The sequence below is a fragment of the Podarcis cretensis genome (genome assembly GCF_951804945.1).
Source record: "Podarcis cretensis genome assembly, chromosome: 3".
Lineage (NCBI taxonomy): Eukaryota > Metazoa > Chordata > Lepidosauria > Squamata > Lacertidae > Podarcis > Podarcis cretensis.
Window position 1 is genome coordinate 82,531,661 of NC_137172.1, and position 18,527 is coordinate 82,550,187.

Consider the following 18,527-nt stretch of genomic DNA (forward strand, 5'->3'; position numbering starts at 1 on the left):
AAGTAAGTAAGTAATAAGTGTGAAAGCAAAAACAAATGAATGCCATGCTTTAATTCCCACTTGACATTCCTCCAAACAGTTATTCTTACATAATTATTTACCATCAGCTGTGATGGCAGAGAAACTGCTTTGTATGCAAAAGATCCCAAGTTTGAACCCCATTGTCTCCACTTCAAGCTGGGAAATATCCCATGATTTTATTGGCGATGTAATGCAGATAATGCTTCTTTAAAACACATGTTTTACAAAGCCCTGTACTTAGTAAGTTTTGGGAGAGAATAGTGTATTATATAAATATGACTGTGTGGGAAAAGCTAAAATTTCCAGAGGATATTCTTCTTTTGAACTATATACCTACTACGTGGAGTCTGACAACTAGATAATGTAAATGGGTTCTCCATACCCTTACTATGGCCGAAAGGCTGATATCACTGCACTGGAAAAATAAATGTACAGCTCCATTTATTCAGTGGATGGAAGACCTGACTCCACTTGCCACTAAAAGCTAATTGCTTATAGAGAGAGACTGACTTTGCATGGACAGGTATAATGAATTGAACTCACTTATATAAAATGCAGTAGGTTAATTTTTTTTATTGTTAACTGTTAACAATTGGTGTATTAATATACTATATTTATTTTCTCTATCTCTCTTTTCTTTTCTTCACTTTTTCTTTTTGAAAAAGAAGGCTCTGAGCTCACTTGCCTTCTCACACTCCTCCCCACCCCCAGCACAGGATACCATAAATGTATATTCAAGCAGCATAGAAGAACATGGCATATAAAACTCCAAGGGAAGAGTCCAGTTGACTTTGATCAAGATTTACAAAGCATTCGCCATTTTGCCAAGAGCCTGTGTAAAGCTGAGATTAGAACAAAGGATACTGGGATAATATCATGAAGAAGTCAAAATGATAACTCTTACAGATAAAGCAGGATCACATAGCAGTATCAGTAATGTGCTTTGTCTTCTGTAAAATCCAAATTCCAAATCCTACTGATCAGTATTAAGATATGCAAGAGCTGGTCATGGATCTTCAAGACGGTCTGCAAATTAATAGCAGTCAAAGAAGAAAACTTAAATTTGTATTCCATCCTTCCTTGAATGAGCTCATGTCTATGCCCATGGGGTTAGTTAGCCAATGGCAATTTTATTCCCACAGTAGTCCTGTGAATTGGTTAGGCTGAGAAGTAGTGAGCAACTCAAGGTTACTTACTACACAATCCCAGGCACACTTAGAAGCAAGTTCCGCTGAAGTAAAAGCTTACTTCTAGTAAATGTTCATAGTAAAAGGTAAAGGACCCCTGGACAGTTACATAAGTCCAGTCAAAGGCAACTACAGTGGTACCTCAGGTTACATACGCTTCAGGTTACAGACTCCACTAATCCAGAAATAGTGCTTCAGGTTAAGAACTTTGCTTCAGGATGAGAACAGAAATCGTGCTCCGGTGGCGCGGCAGCAGCAAGAGGCCCCATTAGCTAAAGTGGTCTTCAGGTTAAGAACAGTTTCAGGTTAAGTACAGACCTCCGGAACGAATTAAGTACTTAACCTGAGGTACCACTGTATGGGGTTGCAGCACTCATCTCACTTTCAGGCCAAGGGAGCTGGCGTTTGTCCACAGACAGCTTTCCAGGTCATGTGGCCAGCCTGACTAAACCGCTTATGGCGCAACGGAACACCATGACGGAAACCAGAGCACACAGATATGCCGTTTACCTTCCTGCCACCTATTTATCTACTCGCACTGGTATGCTTTCAAACTGTTAGGTTGGCAGGAGCTGCGACAGGACAATGGGAGCTCACCCCGTTCTGGGGATTCGAACTGCCAACCTTTTGATAGGCAAGCCCAAGAGGCTTAGTGGTTTAGACCACAGCGCCACCTGCATCCCCTAGTGTTCATAGTATTGCAGCTGTGGAAGATAGGAAGCTCTCAAGTCAGACCCGTGGGTCCATCTAGCTCAGTATTGTCTATGTTGAGTGGCAGCTGCTTGCCAGGAATTCAGGTAGAAGACTCTCCTAGCCCTACCTGCAGATGCTGAGATTTCAATCTTATGCATATTTACTCTGAAGCAAATCTCACCATCTTCAATGGGGCTTTACTTCCCTTGTGTCCATACTGAGAACTGCTGCTTTACTTACATTTATGGCAGAGTGGAGGATTTTCAGAGGGATTTCCACTCTTCAGACCCAAACACACTAAACACTATACCAGTCCAGCCACAGATGCTTTATGCAGATGGGGTATATGTGATAACACAGCCATTTAAATGGCAACCTGCTGGCACACAGCTTTGGAAGCTGTTAGCACACCTGTTGATTCTCTCTTGATTTCACACGTAAAGTTCAAGCTTAGTTCACCAGCTTGTTTAGTTCCCTCGAGCTTCCCCTATCCCATTGCCCAGTTGATCACAAAACATTTCAGGAACAAAGGAACACAGCATCATTAGCTTCCTCTCCTGTTTTAGTCTGCCAGTATTCATAAACAGGGCGAACAAAAGCGAAAACATCAATGTTTCCTTTTTAAATCTGATCTGGTTTGAACAGCCTGATCTACATATTCGTGGCTTAAAACACAGCAAGTTGGTTCACACACACACACACACACACACACACACACTTCAAATTGCATTTCCACTTGCTGTATGCACCAAGGAGCCGAATGGGTGTCTTCACCTGGTATACATTACCTGATTTGTTTCCTAAACCAGCAACCCCCTTCCCAAACCCCTGTTCAAGAATGTTTCCATCTTTGCACATGCTGTCAACAGTGGTGCGAGAGCACTGGAGCGAAAGTGGTAATGTGTACATAGCCAAAGAGCAAATATACTTAAAAAGAGTTTCCAGAGAGGTAGCCAGCCATGCTAGTCTGTTGCAGCAAAAACAAAGCAGTTTGTGACACTTAAAGTCTCACACATCTGATGAGGGCATGAGACCTCCACCCCTAAACCCTATAAATTAATAAATGGTAGGATTTTGATTATTTGGAAAGGGAGGATACAAGCTACAGAGGAATTCCTGAGCTAGCATAGCAAAGCGGTCTGGCCAAGCTAGGGCCATTAAGAAATAATACAGGGCCACTGAGAGCCATTGGCAATGCAATAGAACTGTCCTCCCTCCTTGCCCTGAGGTGTGAACAGAGACTGGGGTTTGGAAGGTTGCCAGGGTAACTGGGTGTGAGGTGACAGGAAAAGAGAGTTTTTAGCAGGGTGTTCTGAGAAAAAGAAGGAAGAAGAAAGACAGGGATCCATCTTGGGCAGGTTGGCTGAAGGCTGGCTGCACTGCTGTGGGGGACAAGCCCCTTTTGAAATGGCCATGCTGTAAGCTCTGGACTCCCTCCATGCAGACTGAAGGTGTAAATAGGTGGATGAACCGTGTTTCTTAAAGCAATGACAGTCTCCATCATGTCTCAATTCTCAAGGAACACACACCCTGAGTGAGTGCCTGGAACCCCTTGTGATCTTTCAATTGGTCAGCAGAGAGTGGAGGTGGCACCCAACTTTTGTAAAAATATATTGAAGCTGACCAAGAGGAAATCCAGGTTCGGTTCTAACTAAGTTTTTAATTTAAATATTGAATAAGGCTATGAGATGAAGCAATGTGTCACGGAGTGCTTCCCCCAGCCAACATTAATACCAAACAGGAAGTACCTTGTACTAAAGATACCTGCTAGCACAGAGCTTTGAAGTTGAGGCCACTGATTGCGTATCACATTTCCTGTTCCAGTTATGCTGGTCCTGCTAGCCCATTTGGCTGTTAGCAATCACAGAAGAGATTGGCACAGATCCCACAGTATCAGATTCACTTACAACACCCAACTCTTACAGAAGCCATTTGTCCATTACCCTTGCCTATTTCTCTTGTTTTATACTAAGGAAGGGTGGATACTAGGTTGTTGTGGGGGGGGGGCAATTTTAGTTAAAATTATAGCTCCAGAGAGGGGAATTGTTATAAGAAATCTAAGGTCATAAATAAAATGAATGTTCATGAGCGCACAAGGGGAAAACACATACTTAAACCACATGTTTTATTTATTTATGACCTTAGATTTCTTATAACAATTCCCCTCTCTGGGGCTATAATTTTAACTAAAATTGCCCCCCCCCAACAACAACCTAGTACCACATGTTTGAAATAGTATAGGAGAGCAATACTGAAGCCATCTTGAGTCTTAACAACCCCAAATATTTCCTCTGCAGAAGGAAATATCTTGGAAACACTTTTCCCAATAGTTCTTTCCACTTACAAATTCTTCAAAACCTGTCAAAAGGGCATATTTTGTGTATGAACAGAAGGCAGCTTGTGTGGTCTCCGTGTCTTTTGCCAAGGGAGTGGAGAAACAGCTTGAGGGATAACTTTGAGCAGACTACTAGCAGTAAAGGAAAGGATTATACAGTCTCTCTTTTGGTACTCTCTATGGTAGTCCCCAAGGTATCTTTTCAATAACAAATAAATCGGGACCAAAAAAAATGCAATGTGTAACTAGCAGTCTGGCCAAAGAACATCACTTTTCTAAATAGCTCATTTTAACATACAAGTTTGTATTACCATTTTGAGCCAGGTAACTGTTTAGGCAACATGTGAGCAAGTGAGGCTGCTGCGAGATTAATTTTTATTAAGTCTTTTTCACAACATCAGGGCTGCTTAAGCTTATGTCAATTAAATTTATATCCAGATAATTAAACATTCATTTGGAACATCAACTGTGTCCTCAAAGGCTCAGGCAAGAGACACCTGGGTCATTTCATCTCTGCAGGCTGCAAAGCATTAATGGATGAAAGAAAGAAACCCTCAGCAGGTCTGTATTAATTATCTTTCCACCTCTCCTCATACTGCCCTCATGGAAGATAAGGGTCATTGCAAGTCAGAATGACCTAGCCAGAATCTTCCCACTCGCTCCATTGTCGAATTACCCAATTTTTCACACTGAAAAGCCAGATCATTGCATTCACGTAGTGCAGACTCCTAAGCCAAGCCTCCACCTCCACTCACCAGCCAGTGCAAAGCAGTTCTTTGTACAGCTACCATCAATTCCATTTTCTGCCTAGCAATATTTCAGCGTTAAAGAGTTTTACCATAGGAATAAATAATCATTCAATAGCTAGAATGCATAAAGGACAAGGTTACAGTCAGGAAAATTATATTAACAGTTTGCTTTCTTCCCATTTCCACCTGAATCCACCCACACACAGAGAGAGAGAGATTTAATGGTTTTTTATTGAACTAAGGTACCAAATGTGAAAATCAGACTGCATTTCAGAGCATTCTCAAGGCCAAACTAGAGGGCAGGTGATCCACATTTTTAAGCACAGATTTCTCCCAGCCATAAAATAAGAGGGTACATATTTTTAAACAAATGAGACACACAGGTGAGGAGTACAGAGCCGTTCCGCTGCAGTTTCTTAAGTCTGCCAGCTTGCCCGCCCCACAACATACACTAGCACTGGGCATTGGCATGGCCCGAGGGCAGGGAGGCAGCCACCTCGTAAATCAGGTAAATAAACAAAATTACTTAGCTAAGAGTAGAAGTGATCAGAATATTTGAAATTGAAATGCTTGCTGAGGTCACTTTGATGATGTTGTGGCACATTCTAGTGAAACAACTGGCAACCCAACTGAGCAATAGGCGTGGCTTCTGGGAACTTACCAATCGTGTCACAGGTAGCTCGGTTCTGGAACAGGTGCCCTGCCCCCTTCCTCATGGAGTTGCCCATGCACCAGGGGCTTCCCTCCTCCAGTGCTGGACTGGAGAAAAGTGCTTGGAGAGAGGGGCAGTACTTGGTGAGGTAAGCAGCTTCAGAAGAAAGTCTTCCATGGGCATAGCCAGGCTTTATGTTGGGAGGGGGGAAGGCTTCATGTTGGGGGGGGGGTCAGAACCTCAGTTAGTTAAGTATTTGTTATTGATTTACTTGATGTGGGGGCTGCTCCCCTCCTGCTTCTCATCCCCCTGGCTACACCCATGGCTTCTGAACCCCTCATTTTTCAGTTAAAAGTGGAAGTGTCGTCTTTCTACTGTACATGATTAGGGAAGGCACATTTTCAGTGCAAGGATCTACCGCCATTGTGACTTGCCTCTGCCTTGTTAGGAGGGGAAATCTACTAACGCAGTGTGACAAGATTTGGCTGAGCAGATATCAAATAATCATCTGGCTCAAAAAGGCAGAACGGCGGGTTATGCAATACTCGCCCCGACTTGAGCTACCCTGTATAACGTACAGCAAATGTTGGTGGTTTCAAGTTGAGCCAAAGGGACCAGCAGAAGGGGTAAGGGGATATGAAAAGGGAGGAGGTTACAATTAGAATGCATTGCATGCTTTACATGCAAAAGGTCTCGGGTTTGATCGCTAGCATCTCCAGGTAAGCCTAAAAAGGACTCCTGCGTGAAACTGTCGAAAACCACTGCCAGTCAAGAGTACACAACTACAGAGCTGGGTGAACCAGTGGACTTGGTCTAAGGCAGCTTCGGCTGTTTCTAATAAGCCATATTACGAGTATGATCATCTCCCTTGCTCTATAGAATCTGTCCCATTTGATTACTAGTGATCTGACCATCTAAGCTGCCATGCACCATGAAAATGTATACAAATGTGCCTAGAAAAGATGTTTGACAACATCTTAGGAGAATGCAAGGTTATTGCACTAGTACTGCATCAATCACACGCTTGCCTAGACTGACTGCAGCATTTGAGGAAAATTGGCGGGGGAGCCTTATGACATCTCTTCTTCCCACACGTCCCTACGAATCTGGAAAAGTAGAACTGATACCTCGTTTTCTTATGTTTTGCTCCTTTTATTGTGATATTTTGTAATATTTTTACTGAGCTCTTTTCACAGAGATTCTCAGGACGATATGGTGCATTTTGTGCTTTTAAAAAATTCTTTTAAAATCAGAATGCATCCACATTTTCCAGTGTGGCTAAATATTGTGTTGCTGCATGTAAAGCTCACCAGGGACTGATTTTGGCAGAGTTATAATTTTGTTTTCTATGCCTGGTGTTTTATGATACAATACAGTCCCTACTAATTTCATTTTCATGGTTCTCCATTTTGTTTTGTTTGGTATTATTTTACATATTTCTGCAAAGTTTGTTTTCTCTTTAATTCTAATGATTGACCATAATAAGGAGGTTGACTGATGGATAGACTGGTTTTCACACACCTGGACTGGTCTACAACTATACCACTCATGATGACAACGAAGTATCTGTGGCGTTAACTTGGCAGCATGCTTGCAAGAAGAGAGAACAGTGACATTTATGTTGTTTTCATACAGCGTGTAAACTCTTCATTCATTACTATAGCCAGTGGACCATGGACATCTATCTTTCTAGGAGGAAGGGCCTCAGGAATTGTGAATTTCTCCTGCCTGATTTCATCCTGTTCTGATGGCCTGAAAAATTAAAGGGGAGGTTGCTGATGACTATGAGGATGAGGCATGTCAATAAGGCAAGATCACTCATAGTTCTCTCCCTGCTTAAAGGCTGCAGTGAATGGAAGCTTGCCAGTATTCTATCTGCCACACCCAGCTTACCTGAGATGAAGGACATTTCAGCGTCACTGTCTTAAATAAAGGGTGTAGCCCACAGAAAGGACAGGCTGCAGCGTGCCGTCCTGACTTTATCTCAAAGCCTGATGGAAGGAAAGCCTCACTTTTCCTCCCTTAGCCAGACTTATCAATAGTCCATCACTGGATTAGCTGTAGCACTCCATCTCCATGGATAAACCTTTTTGATTTTAGTTCTAGAACCACACGGAGTTCTCCTGCATTTGGGTGTTGCTGATTTTGCTGTTCTCCACCTGCTCCCCGCGGTGCCTGATCGAAAGACGTGTATTAATGAGCCAAATTCCTTCTCCATCAAGTCAAACCTTGGGAGAAATTGAGATAATCAAGTCTGACAACACAGGAGAAGCTGAATCAATAGCAGGACATGTTCTGCAATCTTCCTGCCTGTCATTTCAGGGAAACAGAAAAGGTATTATTAAGTGGTTTGAAAATTCTTTCCCATTAGGTCTTTACTGTTTTGCAAGTATCCTCTTTCTGTGTGCGGGTTGTTGCATGTAAGCCTAAGAGAGCTACCAATTACAGAATCTGCTAAATGCCTGGCATCTTTTTACAAAATCGTGTCAACATTTTTGACACCACCTTCCTTTCTCAACAAGAGCCTTCACTGAGACACTTAACCTACTCCAGTTTTATTTAGTGCTAACGAGCACAACCAGGAATTAGAATATTGGTGAAATGCCAAAACTTTGGGGGAGTTTTTCAGATTGACCATAAGTGATACAAGGAGATAACATTTCCAGACATTAAGCAGGAACTCTGTAATAAAAATGAATATTTCTTTCTTTCTTTCTTTCTTAGCTGTGCAAAATTTGACCCTGACTCCACTCCCTGTTCACTTTTGCCATTGATGATTCTTTTGGTCTAGAACAGTGTTTCTCAAAGAGTGTGGCCTTCCAGTGGTCTTTGGTCCACTTTCAGGTGGGCCTCAGTGCCACAACTTGCTCAAGGCCTCCTCAGCTGCCTGTCACTTGCCCCCTTGCTACTCCATAGCCCTTTAGCTAGACCAATGCCAGCGCCAGCAACTTCTCCCATGCTAAGTAACAGTGGCTGGGGGACAACAAGGTTTGACTTTGTGTGTGTCCCTCCTCTGAGGGGAAATGGCTGGATGAGGTGATGGAGGAAACTAGAAAGCGAAATAAAAGGTGAGGGATAGCTCAGTCTGTAGAGCATGAGACTCTCTTAATCTCAGGGTTGTGGGTTTGAGCCCCAGGTTAGATGAAAGATCCCTGCATTGAAGGGGGTTGGACTAGATGATGGTCATTGTCCCTTCCAACTCTAAGATTCTTAAATGTATGGAATTTGGCAACAAGAAACCAAACAGACACGGAAGTGAAAAAGGAATAAGAGGAAAGCTGTTGTAGGAGAAAGAAGTGAATGTAGGAGGGAGGGAGGGAAGAAACTGGCATAGTGGTGGTGAGGAGAATAAGTATGAGCTGAATGTGAAGGGAGAAGAATTTACAGGAGATGGATAAAAATACTTTGAGACACATGTGGGGGCGAGAAGAGAAAAATATATATAAAAGAAAAAGAGGCTGATACAATATCTACAGAAGAAATGTCTGTTGTTCGCTTAAGGAAAGCTCATTGCCACAAGGAAAGCTCTTCAGCAAAAAAATATAGCAATTTCCAGTGTGATGTTTTAATTCCTCCCCTGGTGTCCCCATTCAGGGTTGGGAGTGTTCCCTATTTGGAACCCTGGAGATCCACTGCCAGTGCATGTGGCACTACCTTACAATATTGCACTACTTGATGGACTAGTGGACCTGACTCAGCATAAGACAGCTTCCTCTGCTTCATCATGGATAAATCTAAAGATTTCTACACCCTGCAAAATATTTTACCACCAAACCAACACTTGCCAGGAAAAACGAACGGAAAAATAAAACAAGCAACACAGGGAATAAAAATGCTGCCTTTCCTCCCCACATATAAACAACTTCAGCCCTTCATATCAAATTATTCCAACAGCTACAATTGAACGCAGGCTTTCAGCCTTATGTAATCAAAATCCAAAGCACAATTTAAGAATTCTTCAAGGTTTAAGGCAGGCATAGGCAAACTCGGCCCTCCAGATGTTCTGGGACTACAATTCCCATCATCCCTGACCACTTGTCCTGTTAGCTGAGTTCATGGGAGTTGTAGTCCCAAAACATCTGGAGGGCCGAGTTTGCCTATGCCTGGTCTAAGGCCTGTCAGACATCCTGCCATTTCTCTAGATTTAGCAGCTAACTTGGCATCACTTGGCAGTCCTGTACGAGACAGGACAAAGCTTTCTACACAGAGGTACCAGTTTGCTAAATACCACTGTGCCCTTATAAGTCTCATTTCTGGGTTCTTTTTCTAGTATGTAGGGACAGAGGTTGGTCACCTATGGCTCTTTCCTTATAGTAAACCTTCACTGCCATGAAGGAACATGAAGCAGCAGGTTTGAAGTCCCTCTTTTGGGGATCATTTCCAGTTTGCAGGGGGCTGGCAATCTGTTTTGCTGCTTGCTCTTATTCTGGATCTATGATCCTTCTGAGTGACATCGGCTCTCCTCTGTCTTCCCTGTTCCTGGCACTGTTCAGTACATACCCAGTCTCTCTGTGGCTGTGACTACTATCTTCCCCAGTGGCATTGCCTAGACTGCACAGTATACTGCCATCTGAAGAAATCTGTAGCATTGTTTGTAACGGGTGCAGTTCTGGGGGAAATGTGTATTCCTGCACTGAATGTTCAATCCTTTAGCCAATCTAAAAATGCTCCCTTTTTTTGTTTCCCATTGTGTTTTGTTTTTCTTCAAGAGACCAAAACTCACAACATTTTCTGACTTTGAGAAGGGTTTTCAGTATTGGAAAAATTTGAATCCCTCTGTACAAATTCATTAAAATGCATCTCATCACAGACATTGATAGACAACGTGGAAAGACTTCGAAAGATTAAGAATTGGTAAAACTCTGCATGCTAAAAACAGCCTTTAAGAAGAGACTGAGAAATGGCAAAACATTCTAAAAGTTTCTGTCAATGTTATCATTTTTTGTGCCCAAGACAACTTGGTACATCATGGAGGCAATTGGAGGGAAATTTCATGGGAGCCTGGTATATTCCTCAGCAATGTTTCCCCCCCCCCAAAAAAAAAATATGTTTAGGGGTACTCTCATTTTCCTATTCCTGTTGAAATGCTGCCCCTCAATGAGGCCAAACTTAGATTCACAAAATGTTTAGGGGTATGCGTCTCCCTGCGTCCCCCCAGAAAATAAAGCACTGTTCCTCAGTACCTTGGAATTGATAAGCCCTCAGCCCTCAGTGATTTATGCTCACATGACCTATGTGAATGCAAGTAAATAAGTTCTGTGTTATCCCCCCAAAAAAATATATATACCGGTATATATTAAAATGAGTTGATTGAGTTGATAGCAGGGAAAGCAAAGGATGAGAGATATTGGGGAAAATTAAAGCAGCAAAATATTTTTCTATCATCTTCAACTGCATCCCAAATAGTGCTTAGATGGAGCAGATGAGCCAAGTTATATGGTTATGATTTTGTAAACACAAATGAAAAAACAGGAAAGGACATTTCAAATGATAATTTATTAAAACTGCAGGCAGACTGTTTGAAAATTAATGGCTGCCATAGTCAAGCGTATGATAATGGCAGCAGCATGGCTGGAAAATACAATGGCAAACAAGCAAGATTATCTCAGGTCTATGACTTGGTGAGATACATACCCTGTGCTGCCCACAGTTTAAATCTTGTTGGATACCAGGCTGCAAATGTCTGAGCAATGATTGTAATTTTTTTGGAACTGTACAACAACTCTTCAATTTTTTCCAGTGGTTCCACAGGAAAATAGCGAGTTTTAATGGACACACTTGGAGTTTCTTTAAAAGGTCACAGTGATACGAGGTGGTCATCCAAACAGAGAGCAATTAGTGCTTTTTGAAAGCCAGTAAATTGTGTTTTTTCAGTACTGCATGACATGGCAGATCACAGAAATTATAGCAATGGAACAGCTTTTGGAGCACAAGATTTGATCAGACAAATAGACTTCACATTTTGTTCTGCCTTCTTCAAAGATGGGGAAGAATACTGAGTTGCATCAAACAAGTGTATATAAGAGTACTCTCTGGATGAAATTTAGCCAAACATCAAGACTGCACTTCGAGTTTATGTAACCTTACCAATGACTGTGGCATCTTGCGAACGCAGCTTTAGCAAGCTCAAGTTGATGAAGAATTCTCTCTGTTGTACTGTGAACCAAGAAAGATTGACCAGCCTTGCCTTATTATCAATCAAACATGAAGTGGTTTCACAGATTATTGTAGATGCCATAGCAAATTTGCTTCAGTCAAAGCAAGAAAAGTGAAATTTTAACTTGTTCATACACATAGATTTATAAGTAATAAAATACTGTTTAAACACATTAGACCAGATGTTTCTTTTAATCCTGCATCTCCATACTATGCCAAAGTAGATCATGTAATTTTTTCAAAATAAATAGGAACAGGAAAATAAGTATTTTAAAAAAGGTCATAAAAGAATTTGATGAGTTAGTAATATAAGTTTTAGTCAGGGTTAGTAATCCAGGGTTAAGGTAAGTCAATGTATTATAGGATATTACTGATTTATGCATATAGTGTGCATTGATCTACTGCTTATAGTGCATAACTGAGTTATGTACTTTATTATTTGCACCGTTAAATTACTTGGAGCATTTAATCGATGAAATTAAAGCATTCCCATCTAAACCAACAGTAGTTAATTTCATTTTAGCAGTAATTTTTAGACAAATAATGTGGCTATTGTGGTAAAGTAATTTTTTTGGTGGGTGGGGGCACTGATACAGCTCCTTGCCAAGGGTGCGAGGGTCCCTAGGTATACCCCTGCCCAAACTCATAACAATACACTCCACAAAGTATCCTCTAATGATACACCAAGGACACACACATTTACCCATCAAGGACACACACATTTACCCATCAATGCAGAGCAGATCTTTAATGTGGCACAGTTTGTTATCTTGAGAATTTCTGTTTACTACAGGCAGCTATTCCACTGTCCTGCAGGCTACCTTGGATCTCCCAGAGAGGCAGCCCCTAAAGGGTCTTTTCCAAAGCTACTGAGGCATCTAATCATAAGCCTGCATTTTTATCAAAGCTTATATTTTTGATTAAGGCCTGTATCTTAAAAAGAGCTTAAAGATTTTCAAATGTTTATGCCAGGCAGAAGACCAGCTGCCTAAGAACCTTGGCAATGTTTATTCTCCTGGACAAGGGGCCCCCCTGATTTATAGCAGAAAACAATTCTCAAAGTCGTAAAAAGGGAATTACAGGCTGAGAGCCAAGGTTACACTGACCCTACATATTACAGAAGATAAAAAAAAGAGATAAACATAATTAAGAGTGGGTAAATAGTAAAATAAAACCATGTGCCTCCCATTAAACTTGAGCCATATTTTCCTAAGGTTGAAAGGTCAAGAGCAGTGAAAAAGGCAACTGGCTTGGCTGGAGAAGATAGGTTTCTTCCTATCTTATTTTGAGGCTGGAAACTGTTCCTTCCTTTTTTACTTTGAGAAGGTTTATTCTTCTAAAAAGCTATCTATGTTATGTATTAAATATATTGGCTTAAATGTAATTATGCAAAGGATTTAGAAAGAAAGAAATGTTAAATCCTTATGCTAGATTCTTATTTCATATAGTTGGAAGGGATCACAGGGGCCATCAGCTATCAGCCCAGCCCCCCTGCCAAGCAGGAAACATCATTAGAGCACACATATGGTTGTCAGGCCTTTGTTTAAAGACCTCCAAGAGAAGGAGATCTTTCAATGATGATGTGAACTCAAGATCCTTGACATCTGTTTAAGATAAAAATTTAAGATTAACCATTTGTTTTGGAGGGCAATAGGGCAAGGAGGGCAAGAGGTGAGCTGGTAATTAAGGTTCCTTGTTGAGACACATGTAAGATATATTACTACTTATTTGTCATTTATAGATAGAAGAATATATAGCTTTTTGTTTCCCATAAAAGGGCAAAAGGAAATGGGTGTATCTTTTTTGATTGGTTCTAGCAAACAGCCAATAGGAATTTCAACCAGGCTGATTGGACAGAGGCAGCCACAGGAGGAGCAAGGGGGCTGGATTAAGGAAATATAAGTGCTGGCCAGAATGGCAGGAGGGCAGGCCAGAGCTTGGTAACCATATACCACTGTGCCTCTCATTTATTTGTCTGACAAATAAATTATTATTTTAATTTCTCTATTGCTGCGTTGAATATTTCATTCCAGCTAAGCGTTAACCACAAGCAGGGTGCTACACTACTGCTTCCATTCATTGCTTTTCTCTCTCCCAAACACAAAGCTCTTCCCTCAGTCAGAGGTGTTGTCCTGAGAGGCCTGAGACTCTTCAAAATAAAAACCTAGATTCAAGACTGCTTTTCAGACAGCAGGCTTACAGCTATATGCAAACTGAGGTCCTTCCTTCCATAATCCCCTACCACACCACATATGCCTACTGTATGTTCCAAGATGGCCTGGTCTCTGTGTTTAGCCCATAGCATTCTGGGATCATGGTCTGGTTCAAGAAATGGACCTGCCCTAAACATGACATGGGATCTTCTGAAAGCTAATAGCTTCCTGTGTTCAGAACATTCCAGAGAGGCCTCCATATCAAGAAACCATCTTGTGACAATCACCTCTCCTAAAGAGACATTCACTAGCCATCGAGGAACATCAAACAACCATTAATCTTCTTTTGCCTGACAAAGAATTTGGCCATTGGTCATGATAAGTTGTTGAGGAAGTAGTTCTGCTAATTCCCTTACAAACAGAAGAAAATGTTTCTTGAGTTGGGGAGAGGGGCATGGTATTTGTCACAAACTTCTTCTTTTTTTAATACTCCTGCAAGGCTGCAGATAAGAACATTTGTGATGTACAAAAGAGGACAGAATGTTCCACTTTCCCATTGCCTAAAAGTATACTTGTCTTGACATTACAATTAGAACATGCCGCAGTGCCTTGCATTTGAACACTCCCCTCACCCCAGCAGGTACTGCTTGTACCCTTGATAAAATGCTGATCCGCTCCTTCTAGCTCTGCTAAATACTTTCAGCTAGCCAGGAACAATAATGGTGCATTATATTTTATCCCAATAGCCCTATTTCTAAGCACAAAGATGCTGGCGGTGTGAGTGACAATATCTGCATCGCCTGAATTCTTGTTTCTTGCTGTCTCCAGAGTCTCCTACTTGCTCAGTTACATGGAAACAATTTATGAACATCCTTTAGCAACATGAATGTCTGCTTGTAAGAAACTTGTTTCTTTAATCACTACTGTCAGCCTCCCTCATCCCCACTCCCCTACCCCCACCCCCCACCCCTGCCAAACCTACTGCAATTCACTCGCTTCTTGCTTTTCTCCATGGGCAGTATATATTGATGCAGCAGCAATGTTTGGAGTTTCACTTCATTGCTTTGGGCATAAAATCACACAAAAGGAACATGGATATAAGGGAAGACACAGTCATTTTCATGCCCAGAATATACTTTGAAAGACATTTATTACAATATAATTTTCCCTTCCCTTAAAATGTATTCATGGAAAAAATCATATTCGCATAGGTTTCATGTTAATAGAGCCTTCTGCACCCTGATCTTAAAACATACTGGCCACTGTATGGAGGCCCACTGTAAGGTGTGTTCTGAGCCTTTGGGTGGGCCTAATGGCATGTGCAGAGCCATCCCTGCCTTTGACTTTATTCATCTCCCTTCCAACAGGCAATTCTACATAGCATCAAAAATAATAATAGAATCATGCTGCATTAGAAACTGCTTTCAAAACTTCCCCAATGTTTGGAATAGATTTGTGTCATGGTGGGGTGGGGGCTGCAACTGAGAGATGAAGAAAGTGGAGCCCTTCAAGGATTGGCTTGGGGACATGTACTTTTTAGCATATTCATAAATGATATGGAGTTAGGAATGAGCGGTAATGTGGCCAAGTTTGCTGATTAAGCCCAGTTGTTCAGAGAGGTTGAAACACATAAGAAGTGGCAAAAGCTTAATAATGATGATGATGATGATGATGATGATGATGATGATGATGTTTTGTTGTTGTTGTTACCCCGCCCATCTGGCTGGGTTTCTCCAGCCACTCTGGGCGGCTTCCAACAAAATATTAAATCTCTCTCCAGGCTGCATAAATGGGCAGTAAAACAGCAGATGCTGTTCAGCGTCAGCAAGTGTACACCACTAGTAGTTAGCAGTGCTTATCTGACCTTCTGCAACTGCAGTCACTGCACCTTCCTAGGAGGGGTGAAATGGCAGTGAGGATGGTGTGGTGCAAACGCACCAATGGGAGCAGTGAAATGGCTCTGCTATTGTGTTTGCACCACACCGACCGACCTCCCACCTTGTACCTCCCCATCCCAGTAAGCCGGTGATGAGAGGTCAGGTGAGCACCCCTGCTGATCACCACCGAGGCACATTGGACAAAAATATATATATATTATCACACACACACACACTAGTATGATCTGAACTGACATTGACTGACCTTGGGGTCCTAGCAGACAGCTCAAGGATGGTGTTGATCCAGTGTGCAGTTGCTGTGAAAGGGCAATAGGTTCTACCTCTCTGTTCAGTCTTTGTGTGTCTCTGTGTGTTCATTTTTATGTACCGTTCTGGTCACCTGTCTCAGAAAGGATATTGTAGAATTGGAAAAGGTAAAGGTCAAACAAAATGATCAAGAGGTTAGAGCAGCTCCCTTATGAAGAAAGGCAACAATTTTGGGGGTGTTTTAATTTAGAATAAAAGTGAGTCACAGCGGGGACATGATAGAGGTGTGGAGGATGTGGATAAAGATAGGGTTTTTTTTCATCCTCAAACATAATACAAGGCTATTCAATGAACTTGTACACTGGAAGATTCCAGACAGAGAAAATAAAGTTCTTCACATAGAAGAAGAGGAGTCTGGATTTGATATCCTACTTTATCACTACCTGAAGGAGTCTCAAAGCAGCTAACATTCTCCTTTCCCTTCCTCCCCCACAACAAACACTCTGTGAGGTGAGTGAGGCTGAGAGACTTCAGAGAAGTGTGACTAGCCCAAGATCACCCAGCAGCTGCATGTGGAGGAGCGGAGACGAGAACCCGGCTCTCCAGAATACGAATCTACCGCTCTTAACCACTACACCGCACTGGCCCTCACATGCTGTAGTTAATCTATGGAACTTGCTCTCACAGGAGCCAGTGATGGCTACCAACTTGGCTTTAAAAGAGGACGAGACAAAGGCATGAACAGTCAATGGCTGTTTTCCCCATTTCATCAGAGAGCCCCAGCTTTGCCTGCCCAACACCTGATGTCCTAGATGATGTCAAGCATAGGACAGATAAGCTTGGCTATAGGAAAAACAGCCTTGCAGGCCAGATTACACTGTAGAGTCAGGAAAGCTTCTCAGTGATGCAACTTCCCTCCTCAAGAAAGGGACCTGAAAACATATAAGGTGTAATTGACACCTTACTGATTCATATTGTACATCTAGTCACTTAGCCACTGGGAAAACAGGAAGCTGGACTAGATGGGCCTTTGGCCTGATCCAGCAGGCTCTTATGTTCTAACATGAAGTAAATAGTACCTGTGAGGCAACTGGGTTTCCACACCCTTTTTTACCTGAATGATATCCATTCAAGTCATCAAAATGATGAGAAACAATACAGTGGTACCTCAGGTTAAGTACTTAATTCGTTCCGTAGGTCCGTTCTTAACCTGAAACTGTTCTTAACCTGAAGCACCACTTTAGCTAATGGGGCCTCCTGCTGCTGCCGCGTTGCCGGAGCATGATTTCTGTTCTCATCCTGAAGCAAAGTTCTTAACCTGAAGCACTATTTCTGGGTTAGTGGAGTCTGTAACCTGAAGCATATGTAACCTGAAGCGTATGTAACCTGAAGCGTATGTAACCCGAGGTACCACTGTACTCTGTTTTCTTTTTCTTTTTTCTACTGTATCCTAGGCAGAAATATACAATTGGGGAAACAAGTGAACATCAAATATGGGAACTCTTTATATGGCAAGACCTACAACCTACGCTTATTTTTAAAACTAGCTTAAACTGTCTATGCTTTCCTCCAAAGAATCCTAGGACGTGTGGCTCAGTTTCAGTGCTGAGAATGTTCTGCTAGACACATAATTATAATTTACAGAGTTTAGACGTGTGGTGTTGCTATACCCACATGCAAATTCTTTTCTTCAACAATAGAAATACCTTTGAAAAGCAGGTGTTCCTCAAGTAGACAGGCAACATAATTATCTCATTCACATCCTTTCCAGCCAGATTGCCTCAGGGCTTACCATATGCTGGAGCCCTATAAACAGTGATGATTCATTGCAGATCAGCCAGGAAGTACTCTTCTGAGTCTGACAAGGTGTTTCTGAGCTCTTAAAAACTAAATTTCTTGTTGCCTGGTGAACACAAGCTCTTCTTTCATTTTCTTCAACTCATTAAAAATGGGGAGCATTGTACCTTGTGGGGATTATATTTTCCAGATGTGCTAAATTTTCACTTGTGAATCTTGAACTCAGCTTTATCCCTTCAGCCCTTACAAACATATATCTGAAACTCTAGGATGGAGAAAGAAAACTCATTTGGGGGCAACTGGAGCAGGAAAATGGTGGGGGGGGGGGGAGAGGATGAAACATACCTTCTCCCAATCACTTCTTTGCTCTCAGTTGCCACCTCCATAGATCTTTTCTTTTTTAAAAAATGGCATCCACCTCTACCATACAGATTTGTGTGTAACATGTAGTTTAACCAATAGCCACCATGCTATAAATACCAAGCTCTTGGTATTTATGGGAACTCAGATGTTCCCCAGTAAACACATACGTGCATTATATAAAAACAGGTGTTCTCCCCCCCCTTCTCTTCTGCTTGCATGTAATATACTGGTAGGTGTGGGAAATGCAGCAAGAAAACTTCCTGCCTCTTTTTATACA

At 41.9% G+C, this 18,527-nt stretch overlaps 1 long non-coding RNA gene across 1 annotated transcript; it reads left to right on the forward strand.

The window, feature by feature from the left end:
* The first annotated feature begins 5,745 nt into the window (after positions 1-5,745).
* LOC307212987 lies at positions 5,746-11,814 on the forward strand. Its single transcript, XR_013837329.1, has 3 exons — positions 5,746-5,785; positions 7,738-7,972; positions 11,378-11,814. It is a non-coding gene; the product is annotated as an uncharacterized lncRNA (long non-coding RNA).
* The last annotated feature ends 6,713 nt before the right edge of the window (positions 11,815-18,527 follow it).